Source organism: Macadamia integrifolia, chromosome 10 (assembly GCF_013358625.1).
Source record: "Macadamia integrifolia cultivar HAES 741 chromosome 10, SCU_Mint_v3, whole genome shotgun sequence".
NCBI classification, from domain to species: Eukaryota; Viridiplantae; Streptophyta; class Magnoliopsida; order Proteales; family Proteaceae; genus Macadamia; species Macadamia integrifolia.
This window is the reverse complement of record NC_056566.1, coordinates 719,959-734,784: the sequence shown is the minus strand read 5'-3', so window position 1 is coordinate 734,784 and position 14,826 is coordinate 719,959.

The following is a 14,826-nucleotide window of genomic DNA, read 5'->3' as shown; positions in this document are numbered from 1 at the left end:
CCCCCTTGATCTCGTACTGTGAGGGTAGCGGCCGGAGAATGATGAGATGTCTCTCTTCCCTTGGGGAGGGAGAAAAAGACTTACATCCCATCCTCTCTCCTCTCTTTCTCTTTCATGAGGGAGGGGTGTGTCGTGTGTGCTTACCCTGTGGGACCCATACCGTCATATAGCCGCTCAGAGATACGAGGAGGCCTATTTTGCAGATATGTGGAGGCCTATTTTACAAGAGTGTAAATTCGTTATTTGAGGTGGGGGTTTGATGATAGTCCAATATGGGGATTGGGATCATACAAATGGGGGTTTGGAGTCGCCACCTAGGGCTATGGGCCTAGGACCCTGGGGTGGGCCCGATTCCTTAAAAGGGCCCGATAATTGGTCTGGTCTAGAAATTTAGGGTAAGTGTCAGGTTGTAGAATTGGGAAGGTGTTAGGCACCCAATCCACCTGGTTCAACCGGTCTTCCTACTAGATGTTTGAGAACAAACATTTTCCATAATTATTCCTATTCCACATGCATGGCTAAGTTATCACACATTTATATATTGACTGAATTTAAATGACTATGAATACTAAAACAAGGTCTATATAAAGTCTACATGATAAAAATTTGGTTGAGAAACTGTACCTGAACTTAACCCCTGTTTTGGGTCAAGAGGGGTAGGCCCCTGATTAGTACAGGCTTGGATTGTCTTTCGGATTCTCCTGGCTCAGGAGAAGATGGTCTTGACCTCCAACTTTCTTTCTCAAGAGATGTTAACTATGATGATATTTGGAAAGAGTTTTGATTAGGAACTGTTACTTTCCGATTTGGATTCGGACAGAGCTTCGGCTAGGGGAGGCTTTTTCTTGATTTAGATTCGAACAGGGCTTCGGCTAGGGGAGACTATTTCTAGGTTTGGATTCAGACAGGACTTCGGCTAGGGAAGGCTATTTCCAGGCTTAGGATGAAGTGGCACTCTGATAGAGCTTCTGTTGGGGATAGGCTATGGGAGGGCTAGGTTGAGGTGGCACTTCGGTGGAGCTTCCGCTGAGGATAGGCTAGGGGAGGGCCAGGCTGTGGAGGCACTTCGGTAGAGCTTCCGCTGGGAATGGCTATTTCTAGAAAGATTACAAGGGCACTCAAATAGAGCTTTCACTAGGAACTACTATTTTTGGAAAGAAATAGATTGACCTAAAAATGGTTTGAAGATTCCCAAAGCCCCGAAGAACACTTTGAAGATCCGAACAAAACTCCGGATCTTGACAAAGATCGCTTTGTAGACCCGAAGAACCTCAAGGGGGGAGGGATTTCTACTTTTGGTAAAAACTAAGAACACTAACAGGAGGGAGGCTAAGAACATACTATTTCTAACAAAAAATAGATTGGACTAATAACTTGGATTGAAGATCTTCAAAGTCCTAAAGAACACTTCGAAGATCCGAACAAGATTTTGGATCTTGATGAAGATCGCTCTGAAGATCTGAAGAAACTCAAAGGGGGAGGGGAGGAGGAGAGAGGGCAGAGCTTCACTTCCTAAGAGGGGTTGTGGGGTTGTGTTGGTGTGTAAAATCCAAAGGAGGGGGGTATTTATAGGATTTTCGGGTCAATAGGGAGGAGAGAGAATTTTTAACCAATAGGTAAAAAGGGGTTTTGTGGACTGAAGTGGGTGAAGAGGATTTTTAACCAATGGGAAAAAGGGGTTTTATGGACTAATGGGAGGAGAGAGTTTTTAGCAAAAAGTATGCTTTTGGACTAAAGTGGGTGAAGAGATTTTCTCTTCACCAGTCGGGCCAGTGGAACACAAATCCTGGCCATTGACGATGACACACAAGGTTGGGTTGAAATGGATGGGGCATGCAGGCAATGTGCGGGTAATGGTGCATAGCTAGGCACAGGTTAGGAACAAGGGTGTGCGGGCATAGGCACATAGCTGGGCACAAGCTGGGCACAAGGGTGTGAAGGGAGGTTGGCATGGGTGTGCGGCACATGGCGTGTGGAGTAGGCTGAACTGCATGGGGCAGCATGTGCATGGTGTAGGCAAGGTGCCCGCGGCAAGTAGGCAGGTGCACGTGGCTTGCTACGGGGTGCGTAAGCAAGCGACGACGGTGGATAGGCCATACAACAGGGGTGCACGCAGCGTGTGGTGGGGTGTGCGGGCAGGCAGCGGGGGCAAGTAGGCTATACAGTAGGGGTGAGCGCAGCATGCGGCAGGGGCTCACAGGCCATTAAGTGGAGTGGCACGGGGGCTGTGAGAGATAGGCTGGGTTGGCTGGTCTGTGTGCGCAACATGCACATGAAAAAAATTTGATTTTCCAGGGAAGATTGCCAGAAATTCGACGGTCCAATTTTGACGTGCCATATATTGTCGGAATGATATTTCCGAGCACTAATCATCTGTACGATCGTCTTGACTAGATTCCTTTATAAATAAAAAGTTAAAATTGGACCCTCTTTTCTCCCACAGGGGGTTTTCAGGGTTTTCAGGTAGGGGGACGAATTTGGGGTATTTGGGTAGGTAGGGAATTTTTTTTAGGTTTCCAGCAGGCTTGCCGCATACTTACGAGAAGATGTAATTTTTTGGGGACGATTACGAGAAATTCGAGGGTCTGATTTTGACGTGCCATATATCGTCAGAATCGTATTTTCAAGCACTAATCATTTGTATAGTCATCTTGATCGGATTCCTTCATATGTGAAAAGTCAAAATTGGGCCCTTTTCCTTCTTACGTGGTTTCCAAGGTTTTAGGCAGATGGGGAATTTTTTGGATTTCATCATCTCTGTTGATCGGGAGACAAAAGTCACATCCAAGATCCACATTTCATCATAGCCAGAGGAGGATGACAAAATTGGGTGTCTATAGAATGCCCCTCTTTGGTCGAGGCCTATGCCAACGGTCGAAGGGAAAAGAAAAGAACGACCACATTTTGTCACTGAAGCATATACTGCCGTTATCTTGCTTATTTATGATGGAGTTGAAAAATACAGTAGATAATATCTCTCAACTACTTTAGAGTTTTAGCGCTTAACTGGGCTGTCGATTGTAGGAAAGAAATTTGCTGCTCTTCTAATTCTGCAAAAAATATTAGTACTTTGATCTTTGACTTTCCCTTAGCTGGGCTTTACATGTGCCACTTCAGGGAACTTGGTCTCCAGGTTGGGTTTTTTGAACCAATCTAGACTATCTGGTACCGATGGCTACAAGGGAGGAATTCGCTGCTCTTCCAATCTTGTAACAAGCAAAAACATTTAATTCTTGGATTTTCCTTAACTAGGCTTCACATGTGCTAGTTCAGGGAATTTGGTCAATGAGATCGGGTCACTCAGAGCTGATACAAAGAGAAAGGGTCACCCGAGGCCAGGTAAATGCAATTGGGCCACCTAGGGCTAGGTAAATGCAATTGGGCCATCTGGGGCCGATCAATGAAATTGGGCCACCTGGGGCTGGGTCAATGCAATTGGGCCACTTGGGACCGAGTCAGTGAAATTGGGCCACTTGGGGCTAGGTAAGTGCAATTGGGCCACCCGGGGTCGGGTCAATGAAATTGGGCCACCTGAGGTCGGGTAAATGCAATTGGGCCACCAAGGACCGGGTCAATGAAATTGGGCCACCTGGGACCGGGTCAATGAAATTGTTTCTTTTCCTGATTTTCCCTTGATTTCTTATTTTTTTTTCGGTTCTTTGATTTAGAATCTTACTTTTACTATTGATCTTACTTTCTACTTTTGACTTTGAATTTTGACTATGAGAAATTCTTTTACCTATTAATAAAATTTTGAATTTTACTTTCCTCTTTCCATGTGATATAATTTTCACCTACGACATGAATTTGAATTTTGCTCTCCTTTTGATTTTTACCTTCCATTTCCATGTGATACCTACCACATGGATGTGAGTTTTACCTTCTTTTTTATTTTTACTTTCCATTCTTATGTGAATTTGAATTTTCAACTACCACAAGAATTTTTACCATCCCTTTGATTTTTTACTTCCCATGTGACAAAATTTGCAACTACCACAAAAATAATTTTGAACTTGGTATTTGATGGTAAAAAACTTTAATTTGCACCTTGGGATTGGAATCTCAAAAAAAATTTTTTTTTTTTGGAAAACAAATATTTTACCCATAAAATGGTCCCCCTGCCTTTGTTTATTCCTTATTCTAACTTTTCTGAGTGGGGAACGATTTGTGAGTGAGTGAGTTTGGGTTTTTGAAATCTTTTCAAAGATCAGAACCATTTTGCATTTTCTTGGGTTTCTTCAAATTTTTGCGAAGATCTTCAGGTTTTTCTTGAAGTTCTTCATCTTTCTCTTGAATATCTTCATAGTTCTTGAGGAAGGAGTCATTTGGAGAATTTGACATTTTGTGAGCTTTTGTGGAAATTGGGAAACTTCTTGGGGCTCTTTTGTGATTTTGAAAAATATGGCTGAAAGAAGATAGAGAAAGACTTGTGGAGAAATCTAGCTGGAGAGTTGCAGTAGTTCCCCCTAAAGGGATGAGGGCCTGGCCATTTGGTACTCTGGGTAGACTCTTCATAATAGTCAGAACCACATTAGCAACTCCATATGGGGTTCTTGGGTAAGTCTTTACATTTGCTCATTTATATTTGCTCATCTTTTATTTTTGTTTTGTTCACTTTTTTTTTTTTTACTATCTTTTATTTTTATGATTTTTTATGTATATATATATATATATTCTTTGTTTCTATTAGCATGAAGGGAGGGAACCACCTACCTTGGCCCTGTATGGCCATTCGAACATGGTTCAGTCATGGTATAGGATACTTCCTCGTAGAGTGAGGGAGATGGTTGATTCATCGTGCCTGTGTCGGTTAGCCCTTATAGAGACCCAAAAATTCAATCCGACAATGGTAGTGGCCTTGATATTACAATGGTGACCAAGTACTCACTCATTTCATCTTCCTATTGGCGAGATCAAAATCACGCCTCTGTGCTTCTATGCCTCGATGGGCGTTCCATTTGGGGGTAGACCCATGATCCTTCTAGAGGCTCCGACAGTCAGGGAGTTTGCGGACCTGACGGGCCTTACCATTGCTGCTGATTAGACACATATCCATCTTGGGGAGATTAGTGTACGATGGTGGAGAACCGACATGTGGGTAAACCTTGGCAACATAGCCCAGGTGACCCATTCTTTCTTGTTGTTTGCTGTGGATCAGTGTCTTTTTAGTGATCTCTGAGGGGGAGTAGACATTTGCCTGGTGTTCTTCTTCCAGGATCTTTAGGAGGTAGATTCTTGGGATTGGGGTGGGGCTGCCTATGCATATCTCTTGCGGACCCTAGACCTGTTATCATATAGAGAATGACGTCTCAAGGGAGCAGGATACATTCTCCAGGTAATTTTCATTCTTGTACCCATCTCCTTTCATTCATTTGGATTGCATTTCCTTACTTTGATATTTTTAAAATAGCCTTGGTGCTTTAAGCACCTGGAGATTATAGCTCCCAGACTGAGGGATCCTCAGGCATTTTCCTTCCTCATAGCTACAAGGTGGGGAGACAATCAGGTGCTTAGGGGTCGGCGCCATCCTTAGGGGACCACTACTCGTTCTCTTTTGAATGGTCTTACTAAGGTATGCACATTTAAAACTAAAATTCCTTTTGTCCTGTGTTGTACTTACTTTTCCTTGAATTTGCAAGTCATTTGGAGGCCGTTCCAGTCTCTCATATTTCCAAATTCTGACTAAGTTGTCTTGGCCCGATGCTTATCTGAGAACCGGGTCTTGTTTCGAGGCATATGGGGCCACGTCTGGTACCTGGGAGAGAGAGTCATACCCCAGTGGTCTGATCTCGAGTCACGTATCTCTCCCTATCTTCCATCACCTACCATGCATTGCCCAGAGATCATCCTTGTGGACAAGATTGAGAGTTTGACCAATGGAGTATGGGATGAATAATTCCTTAACCGAGATAGGGACAATAGAGCCTTCCTGGAGGAGGAGACAGTATGCACCCCTCTTAGTCTTGATGGTTTAGTAGTAAGTCGCCCTTTCTTGAGTATTTCCTTCATGCTTCAACTTCTTTTTTGTTTTGGTCTTGACTGATGTTCTTTTAGGGGAGAACACGTTGTGTGGACCCTTCTACTGTTCAGTTGCACGTCAGTGCTATTGATCCTTCTCAAGCTGGACCCTTTACTAGTGCGGACGGAGCTCTCAGAATAGCCAATATCCCCTTCTGTGGCTTCCCAGCTTGGTGTTATCCCAACGTGGCCAATCCTAGCCTCCCTAATCTTCTGGAGCGAAGGACAGATGTAGATGCTTCCCCTTGGGCTGCCCATTCCTTATGACTATGTGAGTATCTGATCATCCTTCAAATGACTTTTGACTTCCTTTGGCTGATATGCTATTTCTCAGTGTCTCCGGAGGTCTATTCTGAGATCAGGAGGATGCATTATGGCTTGTGTGAGGCGATGACTGCCAAGGTATTTCCTACTTTCCCCTTTTTTCTTTTTGCCCTTCTTCTTTCATTATTCTTCTTCTTGATCCTTTCCTATATTGCTTAGGATGGAAGGATTGTCGCCTTGGGGAGCCAAGTCAGCTCCTATGAGTAGGAAATTGCACAGCAGGAAGCACTGATTCAGGATATGACAAAAAGACTAGAACATACTGGACTAGCATCTGTGAATTCCCTGGTATTCCTTGAGGGTGATGCCGAGTATGGTTTAGATGATGACTTTACTTCTTAGGGACCTGTTTTTGTAGTTTCTGCAAGTGTAAACACATGTATATTTTTTATTTTTCTTTTTCCCTCCCTCTTTTATTTTGGCATCTTATGAATGGAAATCTATCTTTGACATAAAGAGAAAATTTTCCTTTTGTTTTTGTTTGTGGCTTGCAATGTTTAGGCATAATCAATTCCACAACACAAGTCATAATTAGAATAATTGGGATAACATAAAAATCCAAATACTTCTTCATTCTATTACCAAGTGAATTACATGAAAAGGGGAAAAATTTTCCTACCATAGATAGGATAGGTAAGTAATAAGGTGAGGAGACAACTCTTGAGGTGGGTGAGAGTTCACTAACTCTTCTGGGTCCATCACCTCGAGCCCATATTGTTGGTCGATGCATGTAGGCAAAGAAAATGATGTGTAAGTCAATCCCATCAACCTGACGTAATTGTAGCCAAGGGACTTATTTGAGATTTAAAATGTAACCGCAAGCATACGGATCAGTGTAGCTACGGGTCGAACACAGGGAGAGCAGCCACTTTATTTTTTTATTTCTTTTAATAATGCGAAAGTGAACCGATTAATGGTTGTGATCTAATTCTAATTACCGTCCTAAACATATGTATCTAAAATAACGTCCTAACCATTCGTCATCTAAGAATTTAAAGATGCAAGCCACGCAATTAAAATTAAATAAATAACTAAAAATAAACAACCCACGCAATTAAAAAATAAATAAATAAAGGAAAAAAATGTTGAAATAAAAATAAAGTAAAAGAAATGGGATAAAGCTAGAGAGAGACTCACAAGTAGGTTTCTCTACTTAGCCCGAGAGATGCATCATAATATGAGCTTCCCTACTTGACCAGAGAGTCACTCTTACAAGGGTTACTCTACTTGGCTTTAGGGAAAGGGAGACAATTAAAATAAAAGCAATAAATTGATAGTTCTATGGCTAGGAGGGGCAAAGCCAACACATACACTAGCCATGAACCTTGGGGGAAAGGGATAACAATAATGTAACAACTGAAAATAAAAATCCTAAATTAAGAAAGAAAGGGTAGTCAGAAGAGGGAATGAGAGGGGGGAGAGAAGACTACTGAAGGAGCCTACTTACTTGAATCAATGCTTGAACTTGAAAAAAAAATTGCTCCACGGCTCGTGATCTTGTCACCTAGATCTAAGCCTAGAACTATAACTTAAAAATTACAACTCAATTGCATAAATCATAAACATAAAAAGGCTGAATAAGAATAAAAGAGTGCTTGCATTAATTGACATAAAAAACTATTACAAAAGTGATTAAAGCAAAAATAGAGAAGAACTAAAACTAAAGAGTGAGAGAGTGAGAGAGGGAGAGAGAGAGCAACTAAAAAAAACCTAGAAGAAGAATGAATTGTCTCTCCTCCTCTTACATGAGTTGTATTTATAGGGAATAGGGAGGTAGGGTGACAAATTTCTCTTTCCTAAAAGAGAGAAACACACAATTGATTGTGGGATCTTTTGAGTCCAAAAGTGCTAAGATGGAGGAGAGATAAGAGAGAAATACATTTGGAGAAATTTCCTATAATTTTTTTGCTTATTTTCTTTCTTTTTTTTTTCTAATTTATTTCTCTTCTTTTTCTCCCTCCAAGGGACGATTTTCTTCTTGCTTTGTGTGATTTGGACAATATTTTGGTGATGATGTGGAGGAGAGAGAAGATTTGGACAATCTTTATTTCTCCCTTTTTTTTTCTTTCTCTATGCCCTTAGTGCTTTAAGTGAGTGAAAAACAAGAAATCTTCAACAAAATTCTCTAAAAAAAAACAATCATGAGATTCGAACTTGAGACCTCTTGGTGAGCAAGGGAATTTTGCACACCATAGCTCACCAACTATGCTAGGTAGTTGTTGTTATCAAAAACAAATCTTTAATCACTTAAGGATGTGGTCCATCGATCCTTGTTGGCATTTGGAGTATTCCTTGTGCCTCTGAGACAATTGCAAATGGGCTGGTTCTGCATCTCGGTTCAGTTCTAATCCATTATTCTTTTTCTGACCTGAAAAGAATAATCATTTGTACGGGTGACCAAACGAATGTGTACTTTTAATTGAACACGTCCATCTTACTCAGAATTTCATCCTCTTCGCAACCATGAAAAGAAATAGGACCTCTTTACATGTAAAATTGAAGATATAGCACCCGATAGTCCTTAAGGCCTTGAAAATATAAAACCTGCAAAAAGAGAGTAAAACCCAAGGTAGCTCCATTCTAAATATGTAAAATGCATGTTTTATTACCCTAGATTTCACACATAAATGTGCTTATTAGAATTCCCCCACACTTAGACTTTGCTAGTCCTCGAGGAAAACAAAAAGAAAAAGAATAAAGATAAAAAACCTAACTCACTTTCGTAGGAATCACGGTTGCACTTAGCATGTGCAACAAGCTTTTAAACCCCTAGGTCACCCCTAGTGGATGAGTTGTGTCTCGTGGGTGTTTGCAGTGAATATACACCCAAAATTCAGAATAAACAAATCCCAACCTTGGCTAAAGGTAAGGCTCATACCGATCCGGAGCAAAGATAATTTCTCTTACAAGGGACCCCCACACTTGAACTTTTATTACTCTTTATCAATTCCAGGCACTAGCATATTTCTTAATTTGGAACTCACCTCGTCTCTTCCAAAACATCCTTATCTTAAGGCAAAACCACTTGTGAAGAAATAGGGAACCAATGACTAAGGCGTTGGAGTGTTTTTGACCAAACATGTTACCAAGCAATAATGACATTTACACATTTTTTTTTAAGAATAATAAACTCTATTCTACTCCACTACTTTTGGCTTGAATGACATGGTGGAGTAAACACCAGACACCAAAATTACTATGTAGCTTCGCTTTTTGCATATGCCCACAAAGGTAGTGATGCTAGAGTTACTTCAGAAGTTTCTCCCAAGGAATTTCGATCAAGACACCACGCTTCCTGAGACGCAATGCCCTGTCTAGTTATAAGGGAATCAACTCTTATTCTTCTTTATACCACATTTCACATTTCATTTAAAATTGTGCATTTGTCAACCCATGCCAAATTAAAAAGAAGGTCTCAACTCCAAATCAAAAGTACAAGGAACCCACAGACTTACATATGGTCCATCACCATAAAACAGGGGTCTCTTATTTTTCAAAAGAAAGTCTCATCTCAAGACACATGCTTGTTTTTTTCTTCTCAACAGGGTTTTATATATTCAAAATGGGTACCTTAGTCAAAACTTTTATTTTCATACATCAAGCAACCGAATGGTATGATCATTAGCCAAAAGCCAAAGTAGGACTTCATCCTTAGCAAGCTCAAAAAAAACAAAAAGAAAAACAAATAAAACAAAGTGAAAAAAAAACAGAAACTGGTTTCCCTCCCCCACACTTAAGTCATGCAATGTCCTCAATGCATGGAAAGAATTAAAAGCAAAGACAATGCAAGGGGGTCATACCTGATTAAAAGTTAGTCATCAGTGTAAAGAGGTTCATGGAGATTCATGACTTCTTCACTACTAGTAGTAGGAAACTCAAGGAACGGTTTCAAACACTGATCATTAACCTTCGAAATTACCCCTGTTCCTGGATTCAAAATCTCCACAGCCCCATGGGGATATACATTATGGACAATAAAAGGGCCATCCCATCGGGATCTAAGCTTACTAGGAAAAAGATGCAATCGAGAGTTGTACAATAAGACCTTATCACCAATTGCAAAAGATTTACGCAGAATGTGCTTATCATGGAAAGCTTTAGTCTTTTCCTTGTAAATCCTAGAACTTTCATAGGCATCATTCCTAAGTTCCTCTAACTCAGATAGTTGGAGCCTATGGTGAATTCCCGCATCAGACAAATCAAAGTTGAGCTTCTTGATGGCCCAAAAGGCCTTATGCTCTAACTCAACTGGTAAATGACAAGCTTTCCCATACACCAAACGGTAGGGAGACTGGCCAAGGTTAGTCTTGAATGCAGTCCGATGGGCCCACAAGGCATCAATGAGCCTAAGGGACCAATCCTTACGGTTGGGATTAACAGTTTTCTCCAAGATTTGTTTGATCTGCCTATTAGACACCTCCACTTGGCCACTAGCTTAGGGGTGATAAGGGTTAGATAACTTATGGGTGATCCTATACTTTTTCATTAAGGCCTCAAAAGGTCGATTACAAAAATGAGTACCCCTATCACTAATTATTGCACGTGGTGCACCAAAGCGGGAAAAAATGTTCTCTTTGAGAAACTGGACCACTACTTTGTGGTCATTAGTTTTACAAGGTATGGCCTCTATCCATTTAAAAACATAATCAATGGCCAAAAGTATGTACAAATTCCCAAAGAAATTAGGGAACGGTCCCATAAAATCGATGCCCTAAACATCAAAGATCTCAACTACCAAAATAGGGTTGAGGGGCATTATGTTCCTCTTATTGATACGGCCAAAAGACTGGCAGGCGGGGCAAGCATTGCAAAAATCAAAAGCATCTCTAAAAAGAGTGGGCCAATAAAATTCGCATTGGAGAACCTTTGCGGCAGTCTTTTTAGGTCCAAAGTGTCCACCATATGCATGATCATGACAAAAAGAGAGAATGAAATGTTGCTCATGATCAGGAACACATCGTCGGATAATCTGATCTGGACATATCTTAAACAAATAAGGATCATCCCAGAAAAAGTGCTTAACTTGGGAATGAAACCTATACTTATCTTGGGTGGACCAGTGATCCGGAGTCACACTTGAAACTAAGAAGTTGATAATGTCAGCAAACCATGGTTCACTGGACATTGTAAATAATTGTTCATCTGGAAAGTTCTCGTTGACTGGAGAATCAACAGTCAAGGAATTGGGAAGCCAGGATAAATGGTCTACAACTAGGTTTTCAACTCCTTTCTTATCCCTAATTTCTAAATCAAACTCTTGCAAAAGTAAAACCCACCTAATGAGACGGGCTTTGGCATCCTTCTTCTGAACTAGGTATCTGAGGGCAGAATGATCAGTATACACCACCACATGTGAACCAACTAAGTAAGATCGAAACTTTTCTAATGCAAACACAACATCTAAAAATTCTTTTTCAGTGGTTGTATAATTGAGTTGTGCATCATTTAAGGTCCTACTAGCATAGTAAATGACAGTGGGCAACTTATTAATCCTTTGACCCAAAACTGCTCCTATGGCAAAATTCGAAGCATCACACATCAGTTCAAAAGATTCAGTCCAAATAGGTGGTTGAACAATGGGTGCATTGGTCAACTCCTTCTTAAGTTGTTTGAAGGATTCTAGGCACTCTTTAGAAAACTCAAAAGTTTGATCTTTGGCAAGTAATGAGGTGAGAGGTCGGGCTAACTGACTAAAGTTCTTAATAAACCTTCTGTAGAAGCCTGCATGCCCTAGAAAGGACCGAACATCCTTAACAGGATTGAGGAGGTGGTAAATTATCAATTAAATCCACTTTGGATCTATCTACCTTAATTCCCTCCTTGGATATTACATGGCCTAAAACAATACCAGATTTAACCATAAAATGGCATTTCTCCCAATTCAAAACCAAATTCTTAGATATGCACCTTTTCAAAACTAGGGAAAGATGATGAAGACATTCAGAATAGGAATTCCCATGAATTGAAAAGTCATCCATAAATACTTCTAAGAATTTTTCAACCATGTCAGAAAAGATGCTTATCATGCATCGTTGGAACGTAGCAGGGGCATTGCAAAGCCCAAAGGGCATATGCCTGTAAGCAAATGTTCCATATGGGCATGTAAAAGTGGTCTTATGTTGGTCCTCTAAAGCAATTGGGATTTGGTTATAGCCAGAATATCCATCAAGAAAACAATAGTATTCATGTCCAGCTAACCTCTCTAACATCTGGTCAATGAATGGCAATGGGAAGTGGTCCTTCCAGGTTGCCGCATTTAACTTCCTGTAGTCTATGCACACTCTCCACCCTGATTGGACACGGGTTGGAATTAGTTCATTATTGGCATTGGGAACTACAGTCACACTAGACTTCTTAGGCACTACGTGAACTGGGCTTACCCATTGGCTGTCAGAAATAGGATAAATTATTCCATGATCCAAGCACTTTAGGATCTCTTTCTTAATGGCTTTCATCATCACTGGGTTAGCTCTTCTTTGGGGTTCCGTGGATGGTTTGGAATCCTCCATAAGATGTATATGATGTTGCACAATAAAAGGGCTTATACCCTTGATATCAAGCCATGGTCCAACCTAGGGCTTCCTTATTATCTTTTAACACTTTAAGTAACTCCTCTTCCTGGCTAGAAGTCAAATTTGAAGAAATTATTACAGGAAGAGTCTGGTCAGGCCCTAGGAAAGCATACCTCAAATTGGATGGCAACTCCTTAAGATCTAGCTTAGGGGGCTCAACTATGGAAGGTTTGGGAATGGAATTGGAAAGGGGTCCTAAGGACTCCACAGGTGTGTGAAGACTCAAGACTTCAGAAAAGAAATTTTCACTATCATCATCCAACTCATCTATACACTCTTGGAATTCTGAATCAAAATCAATATCAAAGTTGGTAACTAAATCAGTAGAAAAATCCTGAAAATCCTCAAGTATATTGATCTCTTCTTCCATATGTGGTTGCTTGCCAATCCTAAACATGTTAAACTCAACAGTTTGGTTACCAAAAGATAATCTTAGGAAACCATTCCGGCAATTGATTAATGCATTACTGGTAGCCAAGAATGGTCTTCCTAGAATTATTGGGATCTCATCCTTGGTTGAGAAGGGCTTAGTATCTAACACAATGAAATCAACAGGGAAAATAAATTCCCCCACCTTTAGTAAGACATCCTCAACCATCCCTTTAGGAATCTTAACAGACCTATCTGCCAACTGAAGAGTAGTTCCAGTTGCTTTCAATTCTCCCAATCCTAGTTGCTTGTACACATGGTAAGGTAAAAGATTCACACTTGCGCCAAGGTCAAGTAAGGCATGCTCAATGTAGGTGTTGCCTATGACACAAGATATGGTAGGGCTCCTTGGATCCTTATACTTGGCTGCTATAGGCTGAGTAATTATGGAACTAATGTTACCTGCCAAGAACACCTTTTTGGGCACACTAGTGATACGTTTGTGAGTACACAAATCTTTCAGTACCTTTGCATAGGCGGGGATCTGGGATATGGCATCCAAAAGAGGGATGTTCACTTCTACCTTTTTAAAGACTTCTAAAATTTTATCCATGGAAGCAGTCTTCCTTTTGTTTACCAAGCGATTAGGAAATGAGACAGGATGAACATAAGGACTGTTAGGGATTTGCCCCTGTTTAGAAGAATCATTTTTGGTTTCCTTAACCAAATCATCTTTAGTTTCAGAAAAAATCTTTAGATTTATCAGACGAACCTGGAACAAGAGGCACACTTGTGTCCTCAACTGAAGAAGAGTTAACAGAAGTAATAGATGGGGAAGATTTAGAAATACTCTGTTGGTACTCTCTACCACTCCTAAGGGCATAAACAACATTACATTGGTTAGAGGGCCCTTGTTGGGTCTGACCTTGTACTATATTCAGTGGTGCATTAGTTGGTCCTTGTGAACTAACAGGTTGATGATGCCTAGGGTTAGGCTCTGGTTGACTGGGTAAAGTTCCCTTCTCCCTCTCACGCATAATTGAGACAACTTGGGTAAGTTCTCTAGTAAGATTTTGATGGTTTGTCATGAGGAGGGTCATATTTTTTTCCAAGTCACTTATTCTACTTGCCTCTCCAGTGTTGGTAAACCAGGGGGTTGCTGATAAGATGATAGGAGAGGGGTTGTAGGAAAACTCGCCTGAGGTCCTACATTTGACCTAGGAAAAGTATTTTGAGAAAAATATTGTTGTGCAAAGGGAGGCCTTTGGGGTCTAGGTTGACCTTGATTATAGAAATTGGAAGGTCCTGCTTGGTTGCCCTGATTCCAAGAGAAATTTGGGTGATTTCTCCATCCTGGATTGTAGGTGTTACTATATGGATTATTCTGGTATAAGGCATTAACACTATCATTAGAAGTGCCCCCAGAGGTGTTGGGGCATTCTTCTATGACATGTCCAGGGGATTGGCACCAAGCACAAATCTTAACCAAATTGACTGATGATGGCTCTCTAGGAACAATAGCCTCAATCCTCTTGATTAGGCT